Source organism: Ixodes scapularis, unplaced genomic scaffold (assembly GCF_016920785.2).
Source record: "Ixodes scapularis isolate PalLabHiFi unplaced genomic scaffold, ASM1692078v2 PGA_scaffold12__126_contigs__length_90152505, whole genome shotgun sequence".
NCBI lineage: Eukaryota > Metazoa > Arthropoda > Arachnida > Ixodida > Ixodidae > Ixodes > Ixodes scapularis.
In genome coordinates, this window is record NW_024609838.1 from 60643775 (window position 1) to 60662013 (window position 18239).

Below are 18239 nucleotides of genomic sequence, written 5' to 3' on the forward strand. Positions count from 1 at the left end.
CTTACCTAGCGTGCCGTCATATGCAAGGAATGTATACTCCGTTTGCCCCTAAGCTGAGACTAGAATCTCCGGCTTCAGTGCGAGCTCGCTGGCTTCTGCAGTGCTTTGGTTGCGCGTGCCTGCGTGATCGCACTTGTGTTAGCAAGGGCAGAAAGCTTGCGTTGAAGGCGGAGCTTCTAGTCTAAGCTTTAAAATGAATGGAGTATAGTCGAAACGCCATTGCCATTGCTTGAAAAACTGGATGTAAATAAGCTACTTGCACGAAACCTCGGTATCATGAAACCGTTGCAAGTAAAAAGCTACAAAGCATGGTGTAAACAGACCTTTACGCGAAATGAGCACCGTTTTTCTCTTTTACTGCTACTTTTATTACTTGGCGTATATCGGAATGCGACGCCGTCGTGTTTCATTGTGGCCGTGCATGGGGATATAGCCATGGAGTTATTATAATACATGCTAAAGGTTGCGAAGACCTGACAGTGTGAAGTAACTTGAATGAACATCATGTCTGACCACGCCTTTTATTCTAGTGAGGAGTACTGTTCATCGAAGAGAATGACGAAATAACGGTGGCGTCCGTCCCTCTGTTGTGGTTCGACGTGAGTATGAAACAACGGCGGGTGGCCAAGCAAAATGCCTGGGGCGGACATCTTGTCTCGTGTGCGACCGGGCCAAGCACCAGACCCTGACTGGCCTTAGTTCAGAGCATCAGGTTTGCAGAAATGCAGTAAGTATTATTTTGTACTGTTTCTTTTCATCTAAAGTCTTGATAATGTGCTAATACACGTTTTTGATCTGCCCTCTGTTAGCATGCTTGACCAGATTAGCTTGCGTGCAGTTGCTCAATTTAGTTAGCTTCATGATCTTCGTAGTGACACATGCACAATTACAGTAGTGACCGAGTCCTTCAATACGCTACTGGTCACAAAACTTTCTCGTAATGCTGTGGGAAGGCATTGCATGCTGCCAAGAACGACCGTGGTGCTGTCCTACTCTGGAGAGGTTTTAGACGGACAGCTTAGATGCTTGTTTTTAGGTGCAGCAAGTTCGCTTCGGCGCGGTACTGTGCAGCTTCTGTTTGTACCTTGAAATGTTGTACCACTGGCCCGATTTTGGTGTTTTGTGAGATTGAGATCTCGTCAGGCTTGTACTGAGGGAGCTGACCTTTCTTTAACAGACACGTCGCCTGCTAACGTGAGTAAATAGGGAGGGTTTGTCTGCCCTAGAGTGTCATTTGCTGCGGGAAACAAGACGCCGTTGCGTCGTCTGCTACCAGAACCGAAGAAAGGTGGATCATCGGTTACACACTGTACGCTGCAAGTGAAACGATAGAAAACAAAGTTGTATTGGGAACTTCTGCTATTTAACAAGGGGCGCAATTAATGACCTGTGCTTTACTTGGAAGTGCCAATTCATTCTAAAGCGTCATATGCCTAGGTGCGAGGTATCATGTGACCACAGAGCAGCCGCTTGCAGCCAATTTCGTTTTCTATACCAGGGCAAGTGTTCTTAACGGGATTCTCTCCCATTCTTAGACGGTTGATAGTTAAAAAAAGAGGCCGTCCTGAAAGCCCAGAAAAAGGCAGTTCCAACGAGGGTACAGGCACCAAGCTAGGCCTAATAGGCACGGACCTATATATCAGATTTTTAAACTGGTGCTTATCGCAGCCAAGCGCAGCGCGTCTCGCGTGCGTCGCCGACGAATTAGTATTTTTATTTCCTTTGATTGTCAAAAAACATCATAAAACTTTGTGGGAGCATTCATTTTGACCATACAAGCCAAAACTGTGAAGTTCTGAAAATTGGGGCCGTGTCTCCTTTTTAGAAAGTTTATTTGATTAACATATTTTTTAATTAAATTTATGAATATTGCATACAAATTATAACGTCTCTTAAATTTTTACAAAAATTTGAAACACTCACTGTGTCTGGCAACTGTTCCAAAGCTACCCAAACCATCCGAAACACCTGAAGGTTCAAGTGTTCTTCTGAAACTTCCCGAAACCCAAGTTTCTGAAAACGTTTCTTCGCATCATCAGTGCATAATGTTGATCAGCAAAATGGATAATGCTTTCTTATGCCTTGGTTACCTTGCAGCCTTCGACGCTCAGCTGCTTAGGCCGTGATAGACCTGCACATCCAGAATGGGCACCTACAGCAGCAGAACAGGGAACTGCAAGTCTGTTGGGCAGGTGCTCGGGCACGTGGTGTCTTTCAAGCACCAGGGAGAGCAGGCGAGGCCCGGGGAACAGGCGACGCCCCAGGAACTGGCCAGGCCTGAACCACCCGAGCTGTTCCTGATGCCTCTCCGCAACATGCAACAGCTTAGTGCTGCAGAAGCGCAGCTGAAGAACTTCACCAACAGGAGACTGACGGTATTTTTGTGTCCTCTTTTTCACAATATTGACGGGTATAAGGCTGCGATTCTTACTTTGTGGTTTAACTTGGGCCTTTTACCATAATATTTCAAATGGATGCCCACCCAAACTATGTTTTAAGCACAGTCGGTGGCAAATTAAAAATGAGTAAGTTGCGCTACCTTCATTACGGGCCTTCTGTTGTTTATAACAGCAGAGTGCATGCACAGCCAATGCACAATGGAAGGCTATTTATTGTAAGGGGTACCCTTAAACTGAACCCTGCAATAGAATTGTGTCAAGGTGACGCAGCGCCAGGTGCACGTTTTGCAAGTCAGCTTTAGTTATCTGCGTAAAGTTTTTGCAATTGTTAAACTGCGTTTCATAGAGGCTACTGAAGGGAGAAATGGTAGAGGTGGCCACCAAAAATTAAATATTTGTGCATCATTACATTTTTGAACAGTTCTTTCCACCCGAAGGTCGTGTAGACAAGAGGCCTTCATGTGCATCCTCATTGAATGGCATTTTAAGTCTTTTTCAACTGCCGCTTCTTGAAATATTTTTAAGTGAAACATTTCACAACGGGGGAAGTAAAATCGCCCAACACATTTGCCTTTGGGTGCTTACAATATGTCGGCCTGCAAATAATCATAAATCATGCTGATTTGCTACGACACTTCTGCCCGTTTTATCCTTAGAAGTTAAATTCCGCACCTGCAACAACTCTCGCCGTGAGTATGTGTGCGGAGCACGCACAAACCTGCCTGCATGCTTTTTGTGTTTAATGCTTGCTTGACAGAAGGATCGAGATGCTGTAGTATATATTGGGCTTCTTTTGGTTTTGTTCCTGTTCTCACTTGAGGCTATAGTCAAGAGATGTAAATATTTAGGGCGATAAATTCATTTGTGCTTTCGGCATCTGCTATAGAAGTAAAGGTACATGCTTGAAAATAACTTTTAGCCTGGTCTAAAATCGCTTTTGAGTGTGCCCATCATATGCATATGCCCAAACAAATTTGTAAGGGGTTGCCAGATAAATCTTAATTAACTCCATCTTTACTTTATATTAGTAGTGCATTTCCAAAATGAGATGTTAACCAGTCCTAACCGAAGGTCACCCTATGAGAGGAAATCAAAATTTCCAAGGTGAAAAAGTAACTGTCATTGCATCTGCCACTTTATTCAGGGGGTGTGAGTGCATGCGCAGCTGTGTCTCCAGGCATAGCATACGGTAGTTGCACAAGCGATTATTACACGAGGCGAGCTTGAGCTGAGTAAGTTGGTTCATTGGCCTACAGGGCCACCACTGAGTCAGCACTAAACAAAAATATGGAAAGGTAACTACTCATACTGTGCTGCTGTTGCCATTTTTTGCAACTATGATGACGGTTTTGGTCAATTCCTGCCTTTTTATGACTTTTTCAATTCCAGTCTTCGTAAAGTTGTAAAATAGGTGATAAATTTGCAGGGTGACTAGCCGGCAGCTAGACTAAGCTTTAACAAAGTCAAGATGTGCAGGGTCTTGAATGCACTGTTTTGAGAACCATATACATTATTAAAATTACCGAGTGGATGCTGATGGGCAAAGAGGATCCATCAAAACGTTTGCACAATTTGAACGTTGCAACGAATTTGACTGACTAATGAGATTTAGCGGAGTATGTAAAGAAATATTTTAATCTTTCTGGTTTCCTCTAAGACAGGTAGAGCTGCCATATATTCTAATATTTTTTATTCTCTCTCTAGTAAATATTGTAAACTTTTGATGCATGTATAGTGTGGCTTGCTGCATTTACCTGGGCATTCACATTCTCTTACTTGAGACATGTTCATACCATTGTATCTGCATATAAATAACTTCATTGACATATCGAGAACACATTTTTTCTTTCTAGGAGGAGCAGCTCGTGTCTCTAGGAGACAGCAAGAACCTGCAGAAGGTGGTGCGAGAGGTGGTGGGACGCCTGTTCTCAAAGCAAGTCCAGGAGCAGTTCTCCGGCCCTTCTGGGCTACCAAGGAAAGTCAAGGTTCAAGGACGCCATGATGTGTAAGGTGGTCATCGGTAATGCATATTCTTTACTAGCTATTAAATTGATGGTATCTCTATTGGAGCTCAATAGACAAGCACATTCTTTGAAATATGTTGGCAATTAAAGGGAAACTGAAACACTTCTTGACAAAAAAACGAGTTATAGGTGACTTCTGGCATATTTTTTTCCTGTGAATCTGAATATTGCTTTCGTTTTCCCCGAAGGTGTAACTAGACGCGAGAAAACACGAAAACCCTCAGAGCAGTCGTGACGTCGTACTAGGATCTTTGGGGCGCCAAGCACGTGTCGCTCGTGTGGGCGGCGCGTGCAATTGCAAGCTTGCCAGTTGCATTTTTCCACACTGACGCCAGTTGTGGCGTCTATTTCTGACCTTTTTACAAATTCAAGAGTTCACGTGCATAGGTTTGACAGGAGCTGAAGATGAGCGAGAGCAGAAATTCCGAAAACTCCCAGCATGACGTCACGCCCCGGGAAGGAGGGGCTTCAGCTGTACTTTAGAAATTAATTTCTGCAGCCTCCATGCACCAGATTGAAAAAATAAACTCGATATTCGTGATCCTGGAGGCCATATCAAGACGATTTTGGTGTTCTTCCTCAAATACAGAACAGCTTCAGTTTCCCGTTAAGTCTTGCGATATGCAAAATTTAAATCGTGAATTACTGTCGTTTTTTTTTTAGATTTGATTTGCATTTTTTATTATGAATATCTCCTGTGTTAGCATTCTCGGAACCTTCATACTGAAAAGCAGCGTTTTGAAGGAACTGTGAAAAAAGGTTTTTGTTGGTCTTGTCTTGTTATCCTGTTAGTTTCCAGGTTGAAAATCTAATGACGACCATTTAGAGGCCTTGGTCTGTAGAGTGTCAGTTGGGGAAGTTTTGCACTTTTTTTAGCCACTCGTCTCTGCGCCCCACCCCTTCTCGCCCCCCGCCCCGTCTCGCCCCCCATTTCACATTAATAGGATGTTGCGTGAAATAGCCATATGCCTCCATAGAATCTGCACCTTAGTGTGGTAGCCAAACCCACAATCTCCACCTCTGTGGTGCTCTCTTTCTGTCACCTTTGAATTGCAGGCTAGGTGAGGGACCTATATTTACACGAAGGAAACGCTCACAAACTGCAGTGTTTGAACAGCACCTTGTGTGTAGCTAATATGCAAGATATTGGCTTCCCCTATCCCTCAACTAATCTGTGTGATCTGACAATTCTCTTTACAGGTGCCATACAAAGTTGCACTCGTGCAGCGTGGACGCGGTGCAAAAGTGGCTGACGGGCAGGGAGGCGGGCAAGGGCAATAGAGTTAAAGAGACGGACACTCCACTGGTGGTTCCAACCGCCTTTGACGATGAGGGACACTCTGGCTGAGGAGCTAGCTGCTATGGATGCACGAGTCACAATAAAGAATGTCACGGTAAAAAAAATTTTGTATGTTCCCTTCTTGTACTACCCACAATATGCATCTGGGCGACAGATGAATGGGACATGTCGTCTCAACGAGTATACAATAATTGCCATGAGTATACTGTATACATGGAGAAAGTCAATTGTTCACACAGAATTGTTTCATAAAATTGCACAAATACTAAACCGGCTTTTTTCAATTCAAGTCCGAAAAAGATGTTAAAAACGGTCAGTACCTATAAAAGATATGAAAACCAATAAAATAGTTCGGACTGAGAAATTTAGCATTTCCACATTTAAGTCAATTTGATCTACTGAAAAGTTAGCTGTTCAGAAATGCAGTAGGACGTCATTCCTGGGCTTTAAAGCCTGACACAGCTAGCATTCTGCTGGTTCTATGCTGGGTACACTGAATGACGCATACGCTGGTGCTGATCCGCAATTTCTCAGGCACTGACCCGCAATTACGCTGGCACTGATCTGATTTTACGCTGGGACTAATCCGCAATTGGACTGGCTCTGACCCGGAAACACGCTGGCACACTGATGGTTTCCTACCGTACCACCGGTTCCATGCCGGGGATCTGTGTCGGGAGCTCGCTGGGAACATCCCGTATTCCCGGCATCCCGGTTTCCCAATAAGTTCCCGGTACCGGCCGGATTCCGGCATTGGGCCCGGCCGATGTCGCCCCTTGGGGCGTTTCCGGTACTGGCCGGTATCGGTATCCCGGCAGGCCAATACCGCCCCATCCCCAACCCAGCGTGTTGTGCTACTTGGGGTATTGTTACTCCTAGGTATTTGTATTGCTTGACATAAGTGATGGGACTCCCATTAATGGAATAATTTCACTTCAAAGGATTTTTTTCCAGGTTAGTCTCATTCGTATTGTTTGAGTAATCTACCTCCATTTGCCAAGTATCCACTTATTCTTCAATTTTCGCCAAGTATTCTTTAAGAGCCATTTGATGTTTAGTTGGTTTTACCTCCCCATAGATAACAATCATCGGTAAATAATTTAACTGGTACTTTGACATCTTTATTAGTGTGATTCATAAAAATTAAGAATAAAAGAGGCCCCACAACCGAGCCTTGGGGAACACCGGACGTTGCAGGAAGAAGGCCAGAAGACTCACAAAAGAAATGTTCATATTGTGTTCAATTGGACAGGTATGATGCTATCCAGTTTACTAAGTGTTCATTTTTGAAGACTAGAAAGTTTTAAAAAAGGTTTTGGGTGTGATACACAACCAAAAGTTTTCGATAGCTCAAGGAAAATTATGTATGCCTCGCTTTTATTGTTAATTGTGTCTGCGAGCTCGTGTATTCATTCAATATGTTGGCTACTTGTTGATAATGATTTCCTAAAACTGTGCTGAGATGTTATAAGAATATTGTGACTTTCGAGATACTGACACACGTGAAAGTAACATATGCCCTAGAGGCTTACAACAGGTACTTGTTAAAGATACCGGCTATAGTTAGCCGGGTTGTTTTTCTCGCCAGACTTGTGAATGGGAATAATTTTTCCAACTTCCCAATGATAAGGTAATACTCCATGGCGAATAGATGTGGTAAAAAGGGCGCAAAGGTGTTTGGGCATCCATGCTGCATAACGTTTCAAAAACTCGTTTCGTATAGCGTCAGGATTAGGGCACGTCTTAGGGTTTATATTATTTAACAAGTGAAACATTCCTGCTTATAAATTACTATGTCCTCTATACCCGGTTAAAAGGTCAATGCCAGTATCTTGCAAATATCTGTTATCCGACGTAATACCGATTCAAAGAACGGACCCATATATTTGTAACATCGTTTATTTATTTTTCTAACTGGCACGAATCGCTCGTTTTGTTACAATTGCAGAATTGACGGAAGCTACAATAAGAAGCTGAACCATTTTAAGCAGTTTTCGAAGTACCAATGGGTCACTGGATATTCATTTATTTGCCTTCGCAGTTTCTCGACATGATTTCAAAATTCCGCGGACCGAAAAATAGCACCGTGACTTCGATTGGCGATTTTACGCGGAAGAGTGACGTCCTCGTTTTGGTCGCTTCGTCCTTCCGTTGCCAGAGCGACGTCAGCTCTTATCACTTAGAGGATATAGCCTGCTCCTTCCCACCCTAAATGTCATTACTAGTGGATCCTAGCCCGGGACACCGGAGCCACCAATGCCTCTTCCTTCGTCTCACAATGAGCGAAACGCTAGAACTATGTGACGCTGCAACCATGACAGAACAACACACAACAAAACAGCACGCGACAAAACAGCACGGTGTCAGAAGAGCACGCGTCAAAACAGCACGGCTTCAAAAGAGCACAGCGACAGAAGAGCACGTGCCAGAACAGCACAGCGTCAAAACAGCACGTGAGTAAGTGCCAGCTGGTTTTTGGTGCTGTTATATTTCATTACCCATACACTCTGTCCGACGCGACCAGCGCGCCGCCGCGCGGTCGTTACCGAAGGTAGGTGATGAGAACCCCGGCGAAACGAAACCACGCCACCTACACTGGTAGGCAATGAAGTCGGAGCGGTGCTGTTGCGCTGGGTTGACAGCATGAACTGCTGCGTTGTTTAGTGCTCCAATAGTTACAAGTCGTGTCTCGCGGGGACAAAGTTTATTAGTTTTTCAACTCAGCAATGTTTTGTAGGACAGCGACAACGCTGGGCCTGTGCCGTGCGACGCGAGAAATTTAGTCTCCCGATCATGCTTGTCACTTTCTCGGCATGACTGATACATTCTACGCTGCCGCTTTGCGCTCTGCGTTGTTTTTGCATGAGTAACGCCTACATAGGTTAGCGGCGATGGGACGAACTGAAATACCATCCTACACTCGCAAGTACGCAGTGCCGATTTCGTTGGAGTAATGCCCTCCAAAGGCGTTTCCTCCCCATCGTGCATGTCGATGATATTTCCGGACCTGTTTGGCATGCCGTGTGTACTTCATGATGAAAGATTCTGATAGCACAAAATGGTGACAAATATTAATCTGAGGAAAGCTACAATGAAACTTGGAATCATTGGACAATCGACGTTTGAGTATGGCAGTTTATGTGATGTGCTTTCTTTTTCAATCAACCTCCTTTCGGACCTGAAAATCGCCTTTCTTGACGTCTCTCTTCACATAGTCACGTACTGCCGTCAGGCAGTAAGAAGGGGACTGCGAAACAAAAGACAGCACTCTGATGAACTTGACGCAAAATAACTATACTTCGTTTCAGCTTCGGTCCGAGCGTGGCCGATATTATGAGCAGACGGGCCCATCAAACAGCGAAAGAGGCACAACGTCATGGCGTGCTCTCTGCAGTTGATAGGAAGAGCCGGTATTCGCCGACTCTCTGTGCGCGCTCCTCCGTCGGTTAGTCCTATCAAGAGCAGAGAGCACGCCAAGACGCTGCGCTTTTTGCACTTTTTGATTGGCCCTTCGGCTCATGACATCTTCCGTGCTCGGACCGAAGCTGAAACGAAGTATAGTAATAGCAGTAAAAAAAGTTCAATAAAAAAGTCTAGTAAATCAATATTTCCTTAATTTTGAACTTAATATAATGGAAATACACATGTATTATTTATATAACATTACGTAAAAAAACTATTTTGTTTCCCTAATACTTTGAGCACGCGAAATGGATTCTTTAATCCACCCAATCACTGAAGACAGTGATAAAAAAAAGAAGATTCTCTGCAAATTTTGTTATTTAATAAAATACAGATTAATTAAAAACTTATTTTTTTAATTGAATTTGCTTAGACGGCATCAAATTACAAACAGTAATAAACACGTACTTATGGTATTAGTTTTGCGCGGCAATATGTTTGCGAAAAAGGGGTTTTGTGGAAAAGGATCATAGTGCTATTGGCGTGGTTTGAATCACGATTTCAATTATCTTGATTTATTTTCTACTTTCTGAACTCAATGAATTTGTGGTAGATTAATTTCATGATGTAAATGCCTCGTCAATTTCGGGAAAAAGTGCAGTGGTTGCGTTTTCTAGAAGCCGGGATGTTTTCTCGTCGGAAGCCGGTATGTGTACTTTGATTGATAGAATATTTAAACATGATTTCCTGGTCAATGAAAAGCGGAGAACAACTAGATGTCCTTCTCGGGTCTGCCCCAGCCCTCATGCAACGTCATCCACAACGTACCGTCTTAAAAAGCCAAAGTTCCGTCTGTGCCCGCTTCCACCGCCACAAGTCTTCGAACGCGAAAAGAACTCTGCCGGCTGCCGAACGCGTCTCATTGTCGAACGCCAGCTCCTCCGCTAGCGGCGCTACGCACTTTTTCAAAGCGACCCCTATAGTTCCCGCACAGAGTGTATAGTGTAAAACCTTCCAACCCCAAGCCGGTGGAGTTGAATCCCTTGTCGTTCTCTTGCGATTGATTGTTAATTTGTTAACGTTAGTTTATAACTAGGGATCCGTGTTTGCGGTACTTATTTTTCTACACATTCGGAGGTTGTTTTTCAATATCTTTTTTACATGAATTCGGTGTTTTTCGGTATCTATTTATAATACCACTAATACCCCGGCAATCGGAGTTTTCACCATATGAGCCCCGATAAACTCACGAATCGGGGTTCATCGGGGCTGATATGGTAAAACCAAATTAAGGCATATCTGGCGCGTTCTAGAAAACACGACGTTATACGCGTCATTTATTACTAAATAAAGCAGATAGAAGCAAGCAGCGTCGCGGACAGTTCAATGCGGTCGGTGCTTCGGTTAGACACAAGGAAAGTTATTTCTAAGCGTTTCCTGCCTTGAAACTGCGATTTTTCTTCTTTAAAGCAAGCTTGAATTCGGTGATTTTCAGTTTTTACCGATTCAGAAAAAAAACTACCTTCGAGTGTTATTTTTCGGTGATTATCGGTACATACCGAAAACACGGAATCTTATTTACAGCCATCCAAATGCGGCGCCCTATTTACCGACCGCAACTGAAAGAAATATTGAACATCACAATGGACCAACTTAGAGGAAAATTTAAAAACGGTTTATTTGACACGCGCTCTTGTTTTACCTATGTCTTACATGGAGTAAGAAAAGCGACAGCCCAGAAGCGTGCCGATGAGCGGCAGTCTTTCGTGTTGCACGAAGAATTTACAATCGCGTACTATCGAGGTCTTGCGTCTCCTGGTGTCGAGTATCAGCAGGAACTCATTGAAGTGGGGACAGCTTGGTGGTGGAAAGGACCGTTTTTTGTTTTTATATTTCATACTTATATTTAACATTCGCAAGAATTTTTATTGAATCATAGTTTTCATTAAAAAATAGCACGCTTGCATTGAAAAAAGATTTTATTCAAGTCGCAACATAGTACGATATTAATCTCTATTAAAGGACCTAATTTTAACATGCGCTGAATACCTCCCACTGAAACAAAATATTCAAATAAACTATGTTTATTATTTTCACAATATCCGTGATGTGTCTTAAAAGGAAACTATTAAACGTAGTATAAAAAGGTGCAGTGTCCCGTGAGTAAAAAAGTACTGTACATTAATACGTTATGTTTTTTTTTGCATTAGACAATGGAGGGCAGCATCAGCAATCTGCCAAAGATGGAAAAATAATATGCGGCTTTTGTGATGTAAACAACAAATACAAAATCTGCCACTTCCACAGTTAACAAATTAAAAATCAATCACAAGAAAACGGCAAGGGATTCAACACCGTTGGTATGGAGTGTGAAGGTTTTCCTATTATATGTAGCAAAATATAACGACACCGATAAACAGCTGGCACTTACGTAAGTGCTGTTTTGACACTGTGCTATTTTGGCATGTGCTCTTTTGTCGCTGTGCTGTTTTGACGGCGTGCTGTTTTGACGCGTGTTGTTCTGTCGCTGTGCTCTTTTGACGCCGTGCTGTTCTGACGCGTGCTGTTTTTACCGTGAGGTTTTGTCGCTAGTTGTTTTGTCGTGCACTGCACCGTCGAGTTCCTTGTGACGCTGCAACGCGCGGGCCTGCCGCTTTAAACAAGGTAAAGTGCCTCAAAATGATAAACCGCAATTCCGAAAGGGAATCCCACCTCGGTTGTCGCCATGTTGAACACGTTTTTGAACTACTCGTAACAGGACCTCACAAAATTCGTGCCGTCACCAGTACGATGGTAGTGCCCAAAGCTTCTCGATGAAAATCAGTTCTGTGTGCCGTAGTCTTGATGTGCAGCTGTTTGCCCAGGATTTTAAGGTTCGTGCTCTCTGACGCCGAAATAACGTGAGCATTTGAGGAATGAGATTTTACACGCCTTTTGCGCAAGATCGCTCCGGGTATTACCGCATGTTAGAAAACATCAGTTGCATTGCCTTAGAGGTGCTCGGGTTCCCAGATGTGTTTGGGGAGGATGGATAGAACGTCTAGGGCATGAAACGTTTGCGTTCTGCTAGCTTCGTTTAAATGTTAGCATGTTTGAGATCAGAAACAAAACGTGTGCGTCTCGTGTAGGACACAGAGAAAGTTGTTTTAGTCTTGAGACAACGGTGAATCACAACTCCTTTTAGAGACCAAGTTCATTCGATTTTTAACCTTCTGTTCTATTCACCGTTTTTATGAATCGGCGGTTTTAAGATTTTGATTTGAACGTGCTGCAAACTGTAGGAGCTTGCATTTGATCGCATTATTTTTATTTTAAAGTCAAAGGATTGTTCTCGCGTGAGTTGCGTGATTGTGAAGTCATACAAAATATTCACGCTACAAGCGTTCAGAAAAAAATTATTATTTCTTCGCCACCCACAAAACAGCAAGTTTTCACATTTTCTATTGGTTAATGAACAAATTACACCATCCAATGTCCCTTGGAAACTGGTTTTCGTAGGCCTCTGACCTTGAAGATCGGTATGAACAGACTGCACAAACCTGCACTTTAAGATTATGCTCCTAGAGGGTTGAATTATTCATCATTCCAACGCCTAGAATCTTAAAACAAAGTGCAGTGTTGTTTCCTAGACGTCTAACGATGGCATTGCACACATCAACAACTCGTTAAATTTAATGCTACTGGGAACTGGAAAATTGAACTGCAAATTTGAATGTAAACCGTTTGGTGGACATCCACCTGGTTAGGAGTGACAATTAACGTAAAGGAAAAACTCTGACCAAAAATAATACAGAGTCCAACGTTCCAAGGCCAGTTCGACCCCTTGTACACGGGTCACTATTTTCGTTCTTGTTGTCGTCGTGCAAATTGCCCGGTGTTGTAGGCTTCTTTAAAGCGGCCGTTGTTTCTGCGCGTGTGTTATGGTTCGTGGCGCGCCACGTGACGCAACACAAACCAGACACGTAGGCGCTTGGAAGTGACCCAGCTGACCGGTTGACGTTATTTTAGGTGTCTTGAATATACCAGGATTCTCATAAAAGGCGTCTTCGCCAGTTTATTTTCGTGCCAAGAATAGCTGTTGTTGAACCCGATCGTGTGACCCTCTTTCTGGACGTCTTTTGCTAGCGCGCTACTCTGCACGTTATTTTTTTTATGTCATACTGATGCTGGCGTAGACGTTCCGGGAAGTGTTTAGTTTCCTAAACGTAGGAGGCTGCGCAGTCACCACAGGAGATCCTGTAGACGAGTCCTGGAGCCTTTTCTTTAGAAGGACGATTTTCGAAAAAGAGAAGAGGCGTTCGATGGTGGATACCGGTTTATGTGTCACACTGACGTCGTATTTTCGTAAAGCGCCCGCGAGAGTCTCGCTTGTGCGCTTGATGTACGGGACGCAAACGCAATTGGGTGGAAGGGAGGCGTCTTCTGTTCCATTGGGTCTAAGTTTTGTTCACGTGTTTTTCAAAAACCTGGCAGGTTGCCCGTTCAGTTTCAGGTCATGTTTGATCGTTGTGACCTCTTTCTTAAGAGCCTCTTCAGTGGAGCAGACAGTAATTGCTCGCCTGAAGAGTGCAGAAGCCACAGAAGATTTGTGCATTGGAGGGTGGTAGGACGAGAAGTTCAGGTATCGGCCTGTGTGTGCCGGTTTTCTGTAAACTTCGAATGTCAAAGGGTTTTACTTTCCCATCGTGAGCACGCCCGAAATTGGAAGGGAACCGTCAGACTCCAGCTCACTTGTAAACTGTATCGCCGGTTCGATGGAGTATAAGTGGTGGTGAAGGTTGTTGATTTCGCTGGTTTTGACCACACAAAAACATTCGTCGACATACTGTAAGAACAAGGTAGGTTTCGGGGCGAATGTCTCTAAGGCTTGCCGCTCGATCGCGTAAATCGTGAGGTTATCCAGGGTGACGGAAGTTGCTGCCCCCATTGCCGTTTTACTATTACCTTATTACTACCCAGGCAGCACCGAGTTCTGGGCCAAAACTTGGCTTGCGTCTGGCAGTTTAGGGCATTAAAAAGCCCGAAGAAGCCAAAGTAGTGCCAAACCTGACCTCCCTTGGCAACAGTCTGGGTATCTTGGCCCTAATTCGCCAAACAAGTGCCAAACTTAGGCTTCGCTCCCGGGTAGTTCGGTTATTATCTGGCATCTTCGGGCCTAAATCGCCTAACAAATGCCAAATTTAGGGTTACTGCCCGTTAGTTCGGCAGATCTTTGGCATTTTTGGGCCAAAATCGCCAAACTAATGCCAAAGTTAGGCTTCACTTTTTGATAGTTCGGCTATCACCTGGCACATTCGGGCCAAAATCGCCACAGATGTGCCAGAGTTAGGCTTACTACCTTGTAGTTCGGCAGAGCTTTGGCATTTTTGGGCCAAAATCGCCAAACTAATGCCAAAGTTAGGCTTCACTTTTTGACAGTTCGGCTGTCACCAGGCACATTCGGGCCAAAATCGCCACAGATGTGCCAGAGTTAGGGTTACTACCTTGTAGTTCGGCAGAGCTTTGGCATTTTCGGGCCAAAATCGCCAAACTAATGCCAAAGTTAGGCTTCACTTTTTGACAGTTCGGCTGTCACCTAGCACATTCGGGCCAAAATCGCCACAGATGTGCCAGAGTTAGGCTTACTACCTTGTAGTTCGGCAGAGCTTTGGCAATTTCGGGCCAAAATCGCCAAACTAATGCCAAAGTTAGGCTTCACTTTTTGACAGTTCGGCTGTCACCTAGCACATTCGGGCCAAAATCGCCACAAATGTGCCAGAGTTAGGCTTACTACCTTGTAGTTCGGTTGAGATCTGGCATCTTTGGGCCCAAGTCGCCAAGCGAGTGCCCAAGTTAGGCTTCGCTTCCCGATAGTTTGGCTGTGATCTGGCAGCGACGGGCCAAAGGTGCCAAACAAGTGCCAGAACTAGGCTTACTGCCTTGGAGTTCGGCTGATGAGGTATTTGATGTACGCGGGTGGTCTTCATCTTAATTAAATAGAAATCAAGTTTTATTCGGCTGGCAACTTTATCTTATTTTGGTTGTCTCTTGATTTCTGCAGTCCAAAGGTTGGCTGAATGTTTTGACGCGGCTGGAGCAGGCTTTGCAAACGCAAATTGTGCCAGATGTTTTACTCGCGCGTAGGTACACAAGCCAATATCGGGACGCGCCGTGAGACTGGTTCGACATTATGGCGCGTTCACACCGGCGATGCGATCTAGTCGCGCCATAACTTTCATCGCAAAAGCGACCATCGCGGGCAAAAAGTGACGGGTTTTGAGCAGTCGCTTGCTGACCCGACGTTTTGCGATGCACTCTAGTCGCGGAGAGGCCGAGCCAACCAACGGCGTTCGGAGCGAGAGTTTTTGAGACGCGACTCGCCAACGAAGGCATTGGACTCGCTCATCGCGCACGCCAAATTGACCAACTAATTACTTTTTTTTTCTTTTTTTTTTGCGATGCGATTTAGCTGGATCGCGCGACTGCTATCCCCGGTGTGAATCCGCCTTTACGGAAAGTGCTGCCATTGAGCTAACACTGCGCAAGACGGATGTGCGAACGTCTCAACAAGATATATCATTATTAAGGGGCGTCCAAACAGGACACTACAAAACGCACGACTCCTACAAATCGTGAAAATTGAAGCGGACGCGCCCGCTTCAAGCCCGCTTCAATTTTCACGATTTGTCGGAGTCGTGTCCTGTTTGGACATTCCTTTATGCGGCGCATTGCAAAAGCGAGCGTGGCTCTGTGCGTGTCTTGCATCGTGATTGAGCACTGTCAAATCCTAGCGATAACAAAGTGCGGAAACGACCATGGCTCTATGGTGCGGTTCCCGCATCACACTTGGGGGATGAAAATGAAATCCCGGAAATTGTCCTATTTTAGCGTGTTGATACTTTTTAAACATTAAAAAGTGGAGACACAAAAGGGACGATAAAGACAGGACAATCTCTGAACTTTAAAGCCGCTGTACAAACGGGACGTTCTGCAGAGAAGAACCTTCTCTCCCGAAGCTGGGGGACGGGGAGGCAAAGGTCAAGCATTGGATGGAAGGAGGTTTAGAGAATGGGATTAGCCTCGGGGCGAGGTCATCCTCTCGAGAGGGAGTGGGGACGGAACAAAGCTGGCCGTGGTGGTTCCGGCTACCAGGTGGAAGAAAGTTAAGCTTGTCAAACGGCGACCTCGGATCCGAGGACGGGCACGCCAGAGAATTTGAAAATAGCTGCTTGATTAGCCGGACGACCCAGTGCGGTCTACTGGTTCTAGAAGGTGACTCGGATGAAGAAAACTCGTTTTGGTCAAAAACTCTAAAAGCATTCTGGACGTGAACCCTTGCCACAAATAAAAATAACACATGCATGAAAAACTGCGAAGGCACCTAAGCTTTCGCCTATGATGTGGGAATGCGTGAGCATTACTGGCAAAGTTATGTTGGCGCAACTTGCAATAAAGAAAGAAAAAAAAAAGTTATGTTGGCTGCAATAAAGAAATAAAAAAAAAAAAAAGTTATGTTGGCACAACGGATAGCGCGCTAGTTTCACGATCAAGAGGGCCTAGCTTCGAAACCGGGCAAGGGATGGTTTTTTTTCTCGGGTTATTTTTTTTTTCGTTTTTTTTTTTTGGTCACGTGGCAAGAAAAATTACATGAACAGACCTTTTTTTGGCCAAGTCACCAGAGATTTTTTTTCTAATTTCTCCTTTTCTTCAGTCTTTCTTCCTTTCTTTCTTTCTTTCTTTCTTTCTTTCTTTCTTTCTTTCTTTTTTTTTTTTTCCTTTTTTTCGGTTTACGCTTCCTATCGCAAAACTCTTTGCACCTATTTCGCGTTACATTGGCGTTAGCCAAATCATTTTATTTATGGCAGGGAATTCTGCCGTACGTATCTTATGTTACTATTACCAACCCTGGATTTCGTCCGGCAACCAGTTTGGGAATGACGACGCCAAATTTCCGTTATAATTTCTTTGAGGTCTAAGGCCTCGTTATCCGTCGGCCTCTAAGATTGGCTCTTCAAGTATCTTTTGGGAAAGAGTTGACGACAGGCATCTTTAAGGAGCACGTGTGTCGACCAGAGTAAACATTGCTGAAGCGCCTCTAGTGTGATTTTGGCCGTAAATAACTGGAGGCCCCGGGCAAACCAACCCAATGGAGAAAAGTATCTACCTTTCTGGTTTCATAGAGAGCTATGAAAGTCAGAAGGGACGAATCCCAGCCGAGTCAAACTACCGGCTTGCAAACGCAATCGTGTTGATAATAGCGCAAAGGAGTTTGTATGACTCTCTCTGGCGGTGCGCAGAGGGTAATGGCACAGTGGTAATATATGCTTTTGCCCAGTCACCTCGCGAACGGTTGGGTATTGGCTGCAGAGATCCATTTCGCGTTGTTTTATTACGGGATTATATCTTGATTTCTTTGTTCCTAGTTTCACAGACAGAACGAAATCGCTTTTCTCGTGTGGTGTCACGGCGGGAAGACAGAAATCAATCAGAGTACCGAAATTCGACGCTTGTGCTCGTTCTATAGCGCTTCTAAAAACCGTGCGATCACGGCTGTGTATCGCCAACATTGCATAAACTGCCGTTACTTGTACTCGTATTGCATCGTGAGGGAACGACTATGACTGGGTAAACAGAAATAGGGAGAATGGGTGCGTGTGATTTGTTGAAGTTCGAATCAACAAATCGAGCTTCAACGAATGCGATAGTATTGCATTCACTCAACCAGCTATATGAGTTTTCAGATCCTTCCAAGTATGCGATTCGTGTTCTGCCAGTGGTACCTCAGTAAGATTAAAAAACAAAATCCACGTTAAAAAAAAAAAAATTACGGTGACTCGAGTTGCTCCCGCGCCGAATCATGTTTCACGTAAGCGTAATTTTGGGTTCGATGCACGACGAGGGGTCTTCAATTATAAAAATATTTTGATTACGATTATTTGCGGCGCTAAAAATTTGAAAGCCAAGCAGTGAAGACGATGGTGTTCTTATAAATATTATATACATTTTATTTTACACTGTTTGAATACGCTGCCGTCGTTATGTCCTTGAATTATTGGCTAGCTTGTGGCGGACAGGGAAGTCTTGCAGGACCATTATGATAGCACCTACACTAAACCTGCCGCGCTTCGAAAAATG